This window comes from Homarus americanus, unplaced genomic scaffold, assembly GCF_018991925.1.
Source record: "Homarus americanus isolate GMGI-L3 unplaced genomic scaffold, GMGI_Hamer_2.0 scaffold39675, whole genome shotgun sequence".
Taxonomy (NCBI): domain Eukaryota; kingdom Metazoa; phylum Arthropoda; class Malacostraca; order Decapoda; family Nephropidae; genus Homarus; species Homarus americanus.
In genome coordinates, this window is record NW_024736071.1 from 5,945,730 (window position 1) to 5,960,245 (window position 14,516).

At 40.3% G+C, this 14,516-nt stretch overlaps 1 protein-coding gene across 5 annotated transcripts in view; it reads left to right on the top strand.

The window, feature by feature from the left end:
- LOC121871772 (cyclin-H-like) overlaps positions 1 to 11,095 on the top strand; it is a 29,170-nt gene extending 18,075 nt beyond the window's left edge. The window contains exons 9-11 of one of the 5 annotated variants that reach the window (XR_006089945.1): positions 4,088 to 4,229; positions 6,077 to 6,260; positions 6,451 to 6,686. The gene's annotated coding sequence lies outside the window, so the exon portion shown is untranslated. Of the gene's footprint in view, positions 1 to 1,924; positions 2,207 to 4,087; positions 4,230 to 6,076; positions 6,261 to 6,450; positions 6,687 to 10,887 lie in introns of those variants that run through there. The other 4 variants (XR_006089944.1, XR_006089943.1, XM_042374224.1 and 1 more) reach the window with 4 other exon arrangements.
- Positions 11,096 to 14,516: the final 3,421 nt, after the last annotated feature.

The window sequence follows — 14,516 nt, forward strand, 5'->3', positions numbered from 1 at the left end:
ACTGTCAGGGACCTCCTACCATAGGGAGAGTCACTGACCACTATATGTCACCATCAACTTATTCGTAATAATTTAGATTTAATTCTTGTATGGTACCCACACTTTGGTGGGTGCTAACTCCCATTGTCCTTAAATCATATCAATATTGTCTCCATATTACAAGTCATGGCGTGTCCTGCGAGACATGAGTACCAATGTATTAGCGTCTTGTGACTAGGCTTGCCGCCCCCTTGGGTGTAATAAATTAATTAAAAAATAAAAAATAAGCCCAGCAGGACTAAACAGAAGCTCACGAGCAGCAGATGCAGGTAGTGGGGTGTTAAGCTTGAGAGATAAGACATTATGTTGGGAAAGACATCAGTAGCTCTATTCCATCCCCTGGCCATGCCAAGTAGCTATCAAGTTCCTTCAGTTGAGGAGTTTGTGGATGAATGTTGCCTCCATAGTGACTGAGTCTAACTATGATTCAGTGAACTGTCCCTCTAATTGGGGTGTGACTGTGGTGACATCACTCTTCGATTCCAGTTGACGAGTGACTGAATTTTTTGCACCACGTAACACCTGGAGGGTGTTGGGGGCAGTGGTATTTAGTTATTTAAGCCGAATTTAAAAATTTAAAATACCCTCCATCTGATACATAGGTATAGGTACAGGCTTTACATCCAAGATGGAATTATGTAAAGCATTTTAGAATCACAGCCTCTTTGAAATTCATTTTAGGTACAGTTATATGCAAAGAGCAACTGACGTCTAATGGGGAGACCAAGCCCCTGGGGGAGGGGAGGGGAGATAAGAGGGTAAGCTAAGTGAGGTGGGTGGTTAAGGTGCTAATGGACACAAGAAGATCAAAGGAAAAATCTGCTGTCATGGCCACTGCCACCTGACCTGACCTAACTTCACCTTACCTCACGAGACCTCATGGTGTCTCCCCATACATTTTTTTTACTATGGTTAACAATTAATTAATTAATGAAGAAATATGTGTTAGTTTGCCACAGACATTAAAACTCTTTGTTTGGAGTATGTAATAAGTAACAATTTTTGTTTTTTTAATTGTATTGGAGTAAAGGTATTAGAAAACCATACTTAGCCCAAAGATCAGGGGTTAAAGTTGCTTCTGGAAAACAAGTCCCAAAATATTGTAAGAAATGTTTTAACACCTCAAAATATTTTAGAGATGTGTTTTCTAAAATCCTCTTCATTGTTTAACTTTTGATAATAAAAATAATAATAATAATAATAATAATAATAATAATAGTAATAATAATAATAATAATAATAAACGGTTTATTAATACAGTAGAGTTGCAGCCGGTGGCTGAAAATATACAGACTTACATTTGATTTAGACATAATGATATTAATATGCGTTGAATACATTTACAGGGCTGTACAGTACATAAATCAGGAGTTGTTTATTATTTTAACAATAGATAGGATGGTGCTATTCTTATATCTATCAGTGCGGGCTCGTATGGGCTGAATTTTGTTGTAGTGGCGGACTGCGTGAGGTGGGTGGGGGGCTGCCGGTGGCAGGAGGTGGCGATGAAGAGGGTGGTGCATTATTTGGCTGCCAAACCTTTCCAGTGCTTGGTGGTGGAGGTCACTGAGGGATGGCATATCCAGGGTGGAGAGAGTGTTGATGTAGCCGGAGTATTCTGTGCCGAGCATGATTCTGCAGGCCCTTTTCTGTACCTTCTCTAGCCGACGTTGTTGGGTGGAGTTGAGAGAAGACGGTCAGGCTGGTGACGCATACATTAGTTTGGGGAGAATAAAGGCGTTGTAGATAGTCCTCAGCTCTGGCGTGGGTGTCCCAAGTGACCTAAGTCGTTGTTGCATGTAGAGACGGTTTACTGTTTACCATTATGTCCTTTTCAGTTGTATTTGTAATGTCATCCTTACTTATACTTTCCATTCTTTTTCAGACTGTGTAGTGACTAAGCCTCTTAGATCACTATGACTGCTTGATGATAGAAAAAAGCAAGCATGGAAGTGTGTGCAAGTATGTGTGTGTTTAAAGTATTAGACATGGATTTGGATGGGGATGTTTGAAACTGTAGAAGATACAGTACTGTACAGTTCAGTGTGTAAAATTAAAATGAACCTGTTTATGATTCAGTATACTGATATAATAGTCTAAAAAATCTAGTTTTTATAAAAGATAGTTTGAAATTATATAAAAACTAAGAAAGTGATATTTTACAGTACTTATGTGTTTAATTATTCCAGGGTGCAATTAAAGGTCTGGTTTCCAGGATAATAAGGTTATGGCCCCAACATCAACCTGAGTGATGATGTATACTCTTGTGGACTAAAAACTATCATACATCTTTTAACGTACATGACACATTCTAGCAGCTGGTTCACTCGGCCAAAAATCTGGTAAAAGAGGTCGTCACATGGTGCTTAAGGAGATGGGGGTCTTCCTTAATATTGAAGTCAGTCAGAATGATAAATAAATGTCATTAAATACTATTATATTTTTACTAAATGACTAAAAAATTATTAAACATGTCAGAATATGTCTTAAACATAAGTTGCAGTTACAGTGAAATATGATTTTCCACCACCGTCTCTGTACAAAAAGTAAAGTGGGAAGCAAACAACTCCAGTACACTGATAATATAACAACATAAATGGCTGCAGTGATCGATATAGGTGACAGTACTTGACTTTGTACAATTCAGATGAAAACTTTGTTAACATCAATAATATATTAAACTAAATTTAATAGTACTCTCCAGTTAATATTTTTGGAGCTTGATGTGTAGCTTACCACTGCTGCCTTGCTCCTGCTGCACACCAACTACTCCTTCCTGGCAGCAGTGGGAGATGAGAGACAGTAGCTACTCCTGGGATGACGGACCAGGCTGTGACCCATCTTCCTCCTTTCCGTTTCTTCTCATGAAGCATCTCCTCCTAGGGGGCAAATTCATTTTAAATATTTCTCTTCACTTCTGTGCTTTGCTCCATATCGAGGGTTATTTTCGGTAATAGTTCCAGGGCATCACAACATCTGGTAGGTGTCATTTAAAATCTTTTTACTGAGGAATTTTTATGGTTCAGTATCTACGGCCTCTTCACTAGCATGGTGTCATCCAACTCCTCATTTGTTAAGCTGCTCCTATGTGATGTCAGCAGCTCCTCCACATTGTTGACATTTACTTCATCAAGTCCAGTTTGAGTGGCTAGCTGGACCATGGCCCTTGTGGTGCCTTCCTCCATATCAAAGCCCGTGAAGTTGTGACACACTTGGCCACACAACCCGCCATGCACTGTTCATACAGGTTACAGCCACTTCTTTCCATGCTTTGCTAACATGTTCCTTAGACTCTTGATATTTATTTGTATTTTTTAATTTGGCGATTGACTGTTGCTCGGGACCATGGGTAAGAGGAACAGCTGCCTGAAAGTGCATTGGAGGTAATATTTCTTAAAGGTGGCATTATATTTGATCCATTGGCTGAATAAGGGAAGTCATGTTAGGTGGTAGCAACAAAGCCCCCACAGGCAGGACCATCCTTAACCCTTTAACTGTGCATTATATCAATGGGACCCATCCTCATGTGCGCATTATTTTGATAATATCCACAGTTACATATGCATGAGAATAAATAAAATACAGAGTATAAAAGCTGTAACTCACTTTGAGAGTGTACCACAGAAGAGTGAAGCTGAGTGAGCATGGGGTTGGGAGGAAGGGTTGTGGTGGGGTGTTGAGTGGAGGCGTCAGGTCATGAATGTCTGTTTTCTATGATGAAAATCATACACTTTGGTATAAAGTCATGGCCATCAGACCACACAATCACAGGAGTTCCTTGAACCGGGGCTCCAGTTTCCCCCACCTCACTCTCGCTCCCACTTGTATTCTTCAAATTCGTTAGATTGGTTTGTGATATTTGCAATTTCTTTTTTTCTTCACTATCACTCATGTTCAGTAGTATTTCAGCAGCTTTCTCAGCAGTATGATACTTTTGTCGATATTTTTTACATGGAGGAGTGCTAGGTGTGGCCAAGCTGCCACAAGAGGTTGAGGGACATATGTAATCCATCCCTGATAAACATTGACTGATGCACTAATTTGGCAGGAAGTGATGCGAGGGTCGCTCGGAACAGTGGATCGTGAGTGGCTAAGGCCTAGGGAGCGTTAAGGACAGTATTTTAAAAATTGGCACGCACATCTTGATGCCCGAGCAGAGACATAGCAAGCTTGCTATTTGAAATAAAAAGGTGGGATGTGCTGCATTAGCATTGTAAATGAGTTATTTACAAACAGCTTTATATGAGTAATCACAATAGAATAATTATTTCTACATTTAAGCACAAGTAGAACACAAAAATTATGTTTACGCTTAATGAAACTCTTTATACTGTACTTCACTTTATACCTTCGTTATTTCACTTGATTGTAATATGAACCTTATTCCAATATAAAGCGTACATATTTAGGAAAAAATAGTTGGAGAAGAAAGGTTGTGAAAAAATTAATATTTCGCTCGGTAATAGTGGTGTAGATTTTGTGTTCTGATGAGTGCGCCCAGGCCAAGTACAGATTATTAATTTTTTTTTCCCTCTGGGTGCAAAAGTTAATAGTACAAATTGAGTCATAGCACTAGGACTGCTTGTTGAAGGGCCAGACAAACTATCACTTACACTAGAAGGGCCAGGGACACTGGGAGAGGCCTCAGGAGGCACCACATGGTACAGTCTCCTTGCACATTTTACATTTTCCCACTCCATCTTCACCAGCAACATGAGGCATAGTTCAAAACTCTCACAACACTGTTATGAATAAATGAATCATTGTGATGCACGAGAAATCAGCAAAAACTGCAAGAAAATGTGTGAGAAATGTGGGTCAATGTTATATCCTGGGTCCTTTAAACACAAAAGGGAGCCTGGTGTGGTGACCTTGGAGTGCTGTCTACATAGTTGCCAGATCGCGCTGACATTGCTAAATGTGCGTCTTGCATGTCTAGCGTTTACACATAAACATAAAATTATTTTATTTTAAGTTCTGACTTACGCAAATTTGCATATGAAAACCCCGAGAGTGTTAAGCTGTCTAAGGACTGTGGGTGGCCAGGAGCTTTATACATCAACAACAAAGCTCTGAGGTTGAGGGTTTTCTCCTCACCATACAGCTGTGCAGCAAGGCAAAAATAGGAAGTAAACCATTGCTGGAACAATTCCTTCATCACCCAGCCTTCTTCTTTGCTTGCCAAACAACAAGCAGGAATTCTTTTGACAACCCCTTAAGTGCTTGCGGGGTCTCGGAGTGAACCACAAGCATGGGTTGAATTTAAAATCCCCCAACACAGTGCCACCTAGCAGAAGTGTCAGTTGGTCCTTTGCTGCTTTGAAGCCAGATAAATGTCTCATCTCATGGGATGAATGTGTGAGATGACATTCGCCTCTAATACAAGCCCGTCTTGGCCATAATAAAAACAAGCTCTAGTGGGAAATTGCCTTGCTGGATGAGCTATTTACATGTGTTGGGGTTATCATGGACAGCTTGTTCGTTAGATATTGCAGCTTTGCCTGTGATATGGATGCTGTGCAGGTTGCTGTTACACCAATACCTTGACTTATGCGAGTTCAACTCGCGAATTTGACTATCTGCAAAATGAACCTCAGAGGTTTTTTGTCTGTTAAATTAACATGAAAAGGTAAGGTGCTTATTTTAAAAACCCAGGCATCTGCCATGATGTGACTTCATGGTATCATGCTGCATCCCATGCATCTGTGTTCTCCCACATCGCCAGCTAGTCTCGTCAGAGCAATTCTAACGTTAATTATAACTATCATGGCTCCCGAAAGGCCATTAACTGGTGGTAGTGCATCTGGTGCAAAGAGATTGAAGAAAGTCATGACTCTGACACAGAAAATTGAAGTGTTAGATAAATTTGATAGTGGCATGAGTGTGTCAACTGTTATTCAAAGTGAATGAGCCGACTATTCGTTCCATAAAGATGAAAGACAAGGAAATTTGAATTTATGTTGCTCATAATGCATAGTGCACTGAGATCCAACCCCTCCACTCTCCTTCCACTCCTGTCTCTCTCCTCACCAACCAGCCCGGAGTCTTCTGCATCACTGCCATGCTCACGGCCTGCCTCTCCTCTTCACTCTACTGATATGGCTTCCTCACCTGCCAGCCCTTTATCGGACATTCTGGATGATCCCAGTTCAGAGGTCTTAAAGGAGGAGCAGTAATATCTTCAGTATCATTACTGAGACTTCTACAGCAGCCATTATGAAGTAAGAAAAGTACACTTTACATACAGTAACTCTTATATACCTGTACATAAGTAACACTGCTCATTATTTTGCTCCCATAATGTTTATATTACACTGATGACTGGGATAAATGAATATATTCTTCCCAGTCATAAGTTTATTACAGGAAAACCTAATACTGTATTTAGTATGTACACAATTTCATTCACAGCACTGTGTGTCAGGCATGCATTCGTGTGTTGATGGCTCAGTGGCGGTGGTGGTACTGGTACTGTCCATGTGAAGCTGGCAGCAGATTACGCTTTGCTGCTACTGCAATCCAGTGACTTCCCTAATATCACACCACATTTATATGCTTCTCATTTAATTTATTTCTTATTAACACAAAATGCAACTGTACATACCTATCTAGTATAGAGGGCTTAAATAAAGTTTATATATTATTTTCCCCAAATTTATGGTAAACTAATATTAAAAATAGGGTAGTAAAGAATGTTATACTTGCAAAGTTCTACATTCTTGGGTGTCCCAGGAACCTATTCCTCCCAGATGTTGAGGTAATTGTGTTTGTTTAAATTTCTCAAACCAGCCTCGACTGGCCAGGAAGGTTTATGTTGAAGATCCCTTGTCTGCTTGCTCCTGTAGGTAGGTAAAAAGGCTCCTTGCCTTCTCCATAATAAGCTGCCTTAAGGGCACGTGGCGCTGGTTCGGGTCTTCCATCCACATGCTCATCATTTCTAGCAGATTATTCCTTGTGCGGGAAACCTTCATATCCTCTAAGGGTGTGATAGATGAGCTGGTTCTATTTTGTCTTCTTGTTATTGATTACTGTATCCTTTTAACAGTAGAGGAAGCCAAGCCAAACAAATTGAATTGAATTGAAACAGTTTATTTAGCCGGAAAAACACAGATACAGAGTGGATAATAATAACAGTATTAACATGGCTGAGCCAGTTGAGAACCTGAGCTCTCTTTTAGGCACCTGATATATACCATACATTTATCTCAAGGAAGTATTCTGTAACATTTAGTATCATCTGGAAAAGTACAATAGCATGGTGGTAATAAGGACATCTCATAATGTTACTGCGGTTATCACTTCAATATTTATTTATTTATTATATTTTATTTTTTAGTTTATTATTTTTTTATAAGTATATACATAAATTACAGTGGAATTGAAAAACATAAGTATAATGGGGAAGCAGTACTACATGGGTTGTACAGTATTAAGGTTGAACAAGAGGACAGAGCTGTCAGGATTATGTCTAGTTGACAATTATGTTTGTTGCATTGGGAATTTCTTATCATGATAATTTCCGATAAGACGGTTTTGATGGTACAATAAAAGCAGGTACTGTAAATATAGTAGGTGTTACAAGAAATATTAATACTTATACAATAGATATTTTTTGAGAGATGCTTTAAAGGAAGGGAGCGTACCTCAACCCTTCATGTCAATTACATGTCCATATTAATGACTTTCTTGGGCACCTTGGCTGGTTTACTGACATGCTTACCGGTACTTGCTGGCCATTTCCTAGACTTGATGAGCATAAAATGTTCACAAAGTTAACATAGATAGTGAATATGAAGAGAACTAGCATGAATATTTGCAAGCTTCTGTATACTTTCTGAGATGATCACTGATTGGCTTAGAGGATGCAAACAACAGAGGTGGCAGTGCACTTTTTTGTTGTTTCTTTTTCACTGATGTTTGATTATTTTTTCTTGAATGTTACTACAGTATACTGTACTTACAATTACAGGTATACAGTATATTATTTGTTAAATTACTTTTTTTTTTATGTCTGTTAAATAAAAATCCATAAAGCTAAGGCATTGTTAAGAGGTATGATAGTACATGTAAACAACTATTTATGATGGGGTTAGGTTCCCGAAATCTTCATCGCAGGTTGAAATATCATAAATCAGGATCATTATACATGGGGTTCAATGGGATAGGTTCCTGGCCAGTCGGATACCCACATGTATCACTGAAAAAAATATGCTACAATACAACTCTCAGTACAAAACAAACAACATTCACCACACCATTAAGAACGAGTCTGGTCGTTATCACATGTATCCTTCAAGGCTAAGGGGCCTCTTGAGGTGGAGTGGAGACATCAACCTGAGTCTCACACAGACTTTGGGGAGTCTGAAGAGGGGGGACTGGAGGTGTAGCCTTCGTCCTGACTTAAAAGATGATGAGGGATGAATGGTATGCAATGTCAGGTCACCCATGTCAGGGTGGGGGATTAGTGGATAAGTTATAATTATTTAAAGAATATTATTGGACAAATGAAAGCTACAGGTAGGAGAATAAATCGTGGTGAAGTTTACCTCAAGATTATTATAAGGTATTGGCCGGTAGGGTTAAGACCAAGATAAGAAAAGCAAAGAGGAATAATGAGTTGAAGGTAGCAAGGGAGGCAAAGGCAAACCCCCAAGGGATTTTTCCAAATGTATTAAACTAAAACACGAGACAAGATTGGGCAGATACCGGCGAGCTAACTGATAGCGATGGAGAAATGAACAATAATCTGAACAGATATTTTTCTGCAGTTTTCACCACCGAAAATTTAAACATGATGCTCGAGGCACCGACTATATACAGAGATAGTGAAGAAAATAGTTTAAGCGAGATAGTAGTGACTAGTAACGATGTTAGTAAGCAAATAGACAAGCTAAAGCCTAATAAGTCACCAGGTCCCGATGAGATATTTGCCAGAGTATTAAAGGAATGTAAGGAAGAGCTTAGTGTGCCCTGAGCAAATTTTTTTAACATGTCATTAAAATTGGCTGTAGTACCAGAATCCTAGAGGATAGCAAATGTGATACAGATTTTCATGAAGGGAGATAGATCACCATCCTCTGACTACTGTCCAATCAGTTTAACATCAATTGTAGGCAAATTGCTGGAAGCAATAATTTCAAACTACTGTATTCAAAATCATCTGGAGAAGCACAAGTTGATCAATGATTCCCAACATGGCCTTACAAGTGGGTGTTCGTGTCTGAGTAATCTATTAAAAAAAATTTCAGCTGTTTTCGAATCGGTGGACGACGGGCACAATTATGATGTGGTATATCTCGACTTTAGCAATACCTTCGACAGAGTTCCCCACGAAAGACTAATAAGAAAAGTGGAGGCTCATGGCATTGGAAAAGATTCTAAAATGGATTAGGGCGTGGTTACAGGAGAGGAAACAGTGAGTAAGCATTAACGGCACTAAATCCTATTGGGGTAATGTCACTAGTGAGATACCCCAAGGCTCAGTACAGTACTTGGACCATTACTATTTATTATATACATAAACGACATAGATATTGGCATAGACAGCAACGTAATTAAATTTGCTGGTGACGCTAAAATAGGGCGTGTAATTAAATTTGACGAGGACTCCGCAAAACTACAGGAAGAACATAGACCGCCCCAGTCGTACCAAAATTTTTTCAAATTACGTATTTTCGAGTTCCGACTTTAGTGATTGCGCTGTGTACTGACAACATTTTCATTTGTAATTCCCTTTAAAATGGCTGGCATGCTTAAAAGTGAGAGTTTTGTGGCGCTGAGAAGAAAAAGAGACACCCATTTTAGATTTTCTATGTACAGTATTATCTTCGCATTTTCGATTTACGACCTGGATTTGGATCCCTAAGCCTGTCGTAAGTCGAGGAGCAACTGTATTTAGTCAAGAAGAAACCAGATATCAGATGAACAACGTTGTTATAGAGAAATCCGACTGTGAGAAAGATTTTGGAGTACTGTATAATGATAAGTAGGAATCTTAAACCAAGACAACAATGTGTATTTGCTTGAAACAAGGCTAACAAAGTACTTGGGTTCATGCAAAGGAGTGTTATTTACAAGACTAGTGAGGATATCCTAAACCTATGGTTTGCGGTCGTGAGGCCTCACTTGGATTATGCAGTTCAGTTCTGTCCTCTGGTCACCGTACTACAGAATGGATATAGAATTCCTAGAAAAAATTCAGAGAAGAATGACAAGACTAATCCTGGGCATTAGGAACCTTGAATGCACAGACAGATTAAAGCATCATAATTTGCACTCCCTCGAGAGACATAGAGTGAGGGGCGATGTGATCGAGGTGTATAAATGGAAGTCCGCTAAACAAAGGTACTCGAACAATCCAACCAGAAACGAACCCGTAGCAATGGTTTTTAATAAGACAAATTTAGATTTGGGCGCGAGATAGGTAAACACTGGTTTGAAATAAGTGTAGTGGATGAGTGGAACAAGTTACCAAACATCACCATTAACTCGAATACGCTGGATAATTTTAAACATAGGTTGGATGGGTATATGAGCAATAGGGGCTGGGTGTAAACGGGACTGTCCAGTATGGGCCAATAGGCCCGCTCCAGTTTCCTCCATTCTTTTGTTATGTGGGTCTTATGACCTGAAGATGTCTTTAATAAAGATTAAAGCTAAATAGCGAATACATATATATATGGTTAGCAAAAAAGTGTGTAAACTTTTGTTAACAACATCTGCTGTGATTGTGTTAGAGAAATGAAACAACCTTGTAAAGGATTGTTAACATGGTTTTATGCCGGGGCTCTCCTGCTTAACACAATTACTCAAGGTACTGGATGTTTGGACCTAAATTTCCTTTTTCAGGGCTACTTGGCATGCCAAGAGGATGGAATGGAGCTACTGAAGTCTTTCCCAACATTATGGATCTCATCACTCTAGCTTAACAACCGACTCCCTGCATCTGCTGCGTGTGTGCATCTGTAGTCACGCTTTTACTTTTATCCTCTTCGCCACTGATCCGCTCGTTAGCTGCTTGGTCGGTCGGTCACATCTCTGTTATGCACTGTTGGCAGATACTGGGCATGCACCGGCTTCTAAATATTTTGGAACCTGCTCCAGTGATGGTCAAGTCTGGCCTTAGAATAAGCTCACACTCGGTGCTTGTTTACGTCACGTGACCGTGTAGTGGATTCCTCCCCTACAAGCATCGAACCTTCTCGAATTCTCCAGCCTACGCCTCCAGCGCCGCTCACGGAGCGGGGGTCAACTATCTACCCACGCCTACTCCCGCCTTATAAGGCCTGACACCGCTGTGACCACCTTCTTTCTACACAGTGCCACCAGCAAGCAACACCACCTCCTCCGCGCCAGCCGTGCGGCTGCCGCTCCCGCCAGCGACCTTGGCGTCCCTCAAGCCTCGTGCCCTCACTCTGGGCACCCTCACCACCCAGCTCTCTCTACTCAACGCTTATTACCATGCTACCAACCCAGCAACAAGCTGCATTGTACATCCAATACAATATGTATACAGTGAGCACATTGTGAGTTTCCTTTCTCCATCCCATCCTGAGTGTGAACCAATATCTCATAACTCCACAACCGTGAAATTCATTTACTGTCAAAATGGCAGCAAGAGGACACCCATGCATGTTATGCTACAGAACCAAGAAAGATCATCCCTAATTTGTATACCATTCATTTCCAAAGGATGAAGAAAGGTTGGAGCACAGTTTTGAATTACATACATATGAAGATCCTGTTTTGTAAATGCCTGGATGAACAAATGGTCCCCAGTGAATGGAAAGTGGCTTATGTGAGTCCTATCTTCAAGAAGGGCGATCGTCACTCCACGAATAACTATAGACCGGTGAGCCTGACGAGCATAATATGTAAAGTACTTGAGAGTATTATCAGAGATGCCGCAATGGAACATCTAATACGAAACAACCTTGTAAAGGATTGCCAACATGGTTTTATGCCGGGGCACTCCTGCTTAACACAACTGCTCATGCTATTGGATATTTGGACCCATATTCTGGAACGGGGTGGTAATATCAACAATATTTACCTAGATTTTGCCAGTGTACGCCATGAAAGGCTGAAAATCAAACTGGATAGGTACGGAATTCGGGGAAATGTCCTAGCGTGGATAGAAGACTTTCTACATGACCACAAGCAGTATGTGGTGATTAATGGCATGAAATCGTCATCCGTACCTGTCACAAGAGGGGTACCACAGGGCAGTGTATTGGGCCCGCTGTTGTTTGTTTGCTTCATAATTGACATGCCTGACGTTGTACACTCCTCTTTATAAATGTTTGTTGATGACGCCAAGTTATTTCGGGAAATTAAGAACCAAGCGGACTGTGAAGAGCTGCAGAAGGACCTCTGTGGGCTCCAGGAATGGTCGAAGAAATGGCTGCTGAGATTCAATGTCACGAAGTGTAAGAGGATGCACCTGGGGCGTACCAACGGGAAGGAGGCGTATCATATGTCCCAACGGAATGAAGAAAATGCACTAATTGAGACTGAATGCGAGAAGGACTTAGGTGTGTATGTTGACAATGAGCTGAAGTTCTCGGGCCATTGCAAGAAGGTAAACCAGGCAAATAAATTATTGGGTCTTATAAGAAGGTCGTTCAGATATCTAGACGGTCCGTCCCTCGTAACGATCTTCAAGAGTGAAGTGCTTCCCCATCTGGAGTACTGTCACCCCGTGTGGTCCCCGAGATATGCTAGGGACTGTCAGTTGGTTGAAAATGTTCAAAGGAGGGCCACCAGACTGGGGCTTGCACTTTGGCACCTCAGCTACCCTGAGAGATTGGAGCGCCTGAACTTGCCTAGCTTATACTACAGACAGGCAAGGGGGGACCTAGTTAAGGTGTATAAGCATCTCAGGGGCACTACTCATGTGAGTATCCTTACATGGAGCTGGAGGACGCTTGCCCCATAAGGGGTCACAGCTCAAGATTGAAGAAGCCGCAAGTCCAGAAAACTGAGGGCAAACCTTTTCGGAGTGAAGGTTGTAAGCTCTTGGAACAATCTACCAGAGAGTGTTGTGACGGCACTTAGGGTGAGCTCTTTCAAGACAAGACTTGACCAACACTGGAGCAGGTTCAGGTACATTCAGGAGCCGGTGCATGCCCAGTACTTGCCAACAGTGCGTGACAGAGACGTGACCGATCGCCCAAGCGGCTAACGAGCCGATCGGTGGTGAAGAGGATAAAAGTAAAAAGATATGACAAGTACAAGGACCTGTACTGGGGCTTGAGAAACGTAAAGGGAAGAGCTCAGAAAATATAAGCAAAAACACGAAATTATGCAGCCATCATTTTTCTGAAGGAAATCACACTGCAGGGAAGGCTTTGTAAAAATGCAGGTCCAGATATTAACCAAGGATTGTGTTATATTATGTACAGTATGTCAATTATCATATAGAGTATTGCAAATAAATATATTTACATTTGTATATGTCTATAGACTTTATTTTATTATCCACATTTATAAATTTATATTTTTTGTGGAAAATCAACCATAAAACTATTTATGTATATCCTTCACCCCCAAAATACTGACTTTCTTATGATCCTAAAAATACAATGTAATATTTTATATTCTAAAGCCTAGAAAATGAGTTGGCATTCAGTTGACTGAAATGAATACATGAAATAAGATATTTATATGACACATAAAATATGCAAAAATATGTTCAAAACATGAATAGAAAGTAAAGGGAGTAATTCTCCTAGTAACTTAGTATAACATAGCAAGGTGAACGACTAATTTATACATTTTATGTGTATTATATGGAGAAAATATAAAATTGGTTTTATTAACATATCTTAAGCATATTTCATATGAAAATTTGACACGTTAGCAACAGTTTAAATGCCCGTATAGTGATGCACCAGCTCAATAGATGGCGCTGTCGTGGATTTAGACGGCACATCTTTTTTAATGGTAGAGATAAGTCACTTTCCTATCTTTCGTTGATAGTCTTTGCGACCTAACAACCAATGATCTTCAAGTGTCGTGTCATGTGACCTGGTTGGCCAATCATTTTGAGAGAGCCTTTTGGAAGGTTAGTGATGGCGTGCAAAAAGTGTTCTCTCCCTTATCTAGCTGTTATTAAGCGAGTTTATCAGAACAACAGTGAAGCAATCCAGATATTACAAGCTCACGGTGTATTACTAACATCAAGACTGTCATGTGTGGAAATTATTTATTAAAAAAAAAATGCAGAAATTCTTGTCTATCAATAATACTAGATCGCCCAGCGGTAACCTCCACCACAAGAGCAGGTAAGCTCCAAAAATGGTTAAGTTACTTTTATTTTTTACTTGTATCCTCTTCACCACTGACCGGCTCGTTAGGCACTTGGGTGACCGGTTATGTCTCTTGTTACACACTGTTGGCAAGTACCGGCTCCTGAATGTACCTGAACCTGCTCCAGTGTTGGTCAAGTCTGGTTCTTTGTATATTTGCAATCAACT